The following is a 2448-nucleotide window of genomic DNA, read 5'->3' on the forward strand; positions in this document are numbered from 1 at the left end:
GCCCCAAGTAACACATCAGCATCCTCAGGAATGTAGGTAAAATACATAGCCCTCCAGGGATGAGTACGCACACAGCCCAATAACAGTCCTATCCCATATCTAGATGATTGTATAATAACAAAGAAATGTTAGACTAACAGCTGGGAGACCCTCTAAGGTCCTCAGTAATGAGATTAGAATAAAATCTCCTTCCTACGTCACAAAAGACTTTTGAAGACAGGAGAGCCAATGAAATGTCCTCCCATAAAGAATTTCAACAACAACAACAAAAAGAATTTCAAAAGCATGGGCTGAAACAATAACCAGAAAGCTCACCAGAACCAGTGTGTTCCGCTCTCAGAGTATTCCAAGTCTGTTTCCATTTTACTATCATTTGAAACCTGACCCTAAGAAAAATGTTCTACCTGGACTATTTCACAACTGACACACTTACAGTTGGTTAGGATTCAGGTGCTCCTTTCCTAGTTGCTGGCACCCCCAGGCCTTTTGCTTCCCTTCAAGTAGATTTCTAAGCCAACCACTTCTATGTCTATGTGGGAGAAGGCACTTGGTTCTACATCGAATGCTAGTGAGCTGCTCCCCCATGTTTGTGTTTCGTCTTGTTTTGTTTTGTCTTGTTTTGTTTTGTTTTGTTAATGGGTACAGAACACTGAGGTCAGGAGAATGACACTCCAGGAAGTTCAGGCTCTCTGTGGACACATTTTTATGTTCAGAGTGTTCAGCTCATCATCCCTCCTTACAGTCAAAGGGGAGCAACTGGATTAATAGTTTGCTATCCAGCAAGTTGTAATGTGTCTGTATAATTCCAAACTCTCCCTCAAAGCAGCTTAAGAAAGAGATACTGATATATGCAGGTGGAAGGGAATGCCTTTTATGTAGGGGGCACACTTATTAAACCCCTCCTCTTTGGTAGGTGGGGAACCTACATCCTATTTTACAGTGGAGAACACTGAGGCTGCCTTTAGATGAGGCTCAGTGATCTTCCAGGCACTCAGCTGGGAAGTTGCAGGGTGGACATTCGGTGGCCAGCTGCCATCCTTATTTAGAGCAGTAAGTCCTTATTTACAACAATAAGACTCTGGGGGTCATGAAGTGACGTTCACGTGAATGAACAAACACACACACACACAAACAAACAAACACACACACACACACACACACACACACACACACACCCCACGTGCATGCCCACACATACTTGCTTGCATATGTATTCACATAACTGTTTTTAAAAAAACAGAGAATACAGTGCTTTCAAACAAACTAAAATTAAGAACATGTTTTTGCTTCAAGATAACTCAATAAAAGCAGAAGCAGCTTTGATAAAAGATTCCTAAAGCTCAAAATATACAACACCCTAGCCAGGAGAAGTAGGTTGGGCAATGGGGTTTCCTGAAGCGCAACCAAGCACTACTAGGTAGGGAACAATGACCATGAAACTGCTGTTTCCTTCTGAGCCTGGGCAAATTAGTCTTTCTCTCAGGGGGAGGGGATGTGAAGCTCACTCTCTGCTATTTCCCTGTTCATGGCTTCTATTCCAGAGTGAGTGTGTGATGATAATGGGATGGTGTCAAAAAGGAAGTAAAAAGTCTAAACTGATATTTGTATTTATTCTCTGTTGGAAGTTCACTATAAGAAAGAATTAATATATACTTGTCAAGAGACCATTCTCTCCCCTCAAAAGAGCTCTTTAAAAGAGATGCAGAAGGATCCCCAAATTCTGCTTAATCAGCACAAACACCACATGGGATCCACTGGACTCATTTGTCCTCTTAGGCTCCAGATGCTTTGTAGGGTAAAACGAGGAGACGTAAAGGAATTAAGAAGAGTATATGTGGCAGATATTTCAGATAAATCTAATCAGTACTGACCTATAATTCAGAGAACCTGCACCTTGTGGCATCTTTTTCATGAACATGGGAGAGCGCTTTGGGACCTTTCCAGCTGGGAGGAAGGAAACACCATTATTTACCCCCGTTGGCTGAGAGACCTGACAAGCTCCACTTTTAAAACCTGTACAGCCCATCTCTGTCACTCCCAAGATGGCGAACCTACTGGGCTCCATCCTGAGCTCCATGGAAAAGCCACCAGCCTCAGTGACCAGGAAACTCGGCGCAGAGCCAAGAGCAGGCTACCCACCTGAAGAAACTACAGGAGCAAGAGAAACAACAAAAAGTGGAGTTCCGTAAAAGGATGGAGAAAGAGGTGTCCGATTTCATCCAAGACAGTGGGCAGATCAAGAAAAAGTTTCAGCTGATGAACAAGACAGAGAGAAGCATACTACACAATGTGGTCGAAGTGGCTGGCCTGACATCCTTCAGGGAAGGTGATGAATGTTGCTATGTTATGATCTTCAAAAAGGAGTGTGCACCCTCAGATGAAGAGCTGGACTCCTACCATCATGGAGAGGAGTGGGACCCCCAGAAGGCTGAGGAGAAACGAAAGCTG

The 2448-nt window shown here is 43.6% G+C and overlaps 1 protein-coding gene and 1 pseudogene across 2 annotated transcripts in view; one reads left to right on the forward strand and one right to left on the reverse strand.

Moving 5' to 3' along the window:
• The window catches only part of JARID2 (jumonji and AT-rich interaction domain containing 2), a 283368-nt gene that overhangs the window by 260744 nt on the left and 20176 nt on the right, over nt 1–2448 (reverse strand). The window lies entirely within an intron of this gene.
• Nucleotides 1737–2448, forward strand: part of LOC102758850 — a 10342-nt pseudogene continuing 9630 nt past the window's right edge.

Source organism: Myotis davidii, unplaced genomic scaffold, assembly GCF_000327345.1.
Source record: "Myotis davidii unplaced genomic scaffold, ASM32734v1 scaffold62, whole genome shotgun sequence".
Taxonomy (NCBI): Eukaryota; Metazoa; Chordata; class Mammalia; order Chiroptera; family Vespertilionidae; genus Myotis; species Myotis davidii.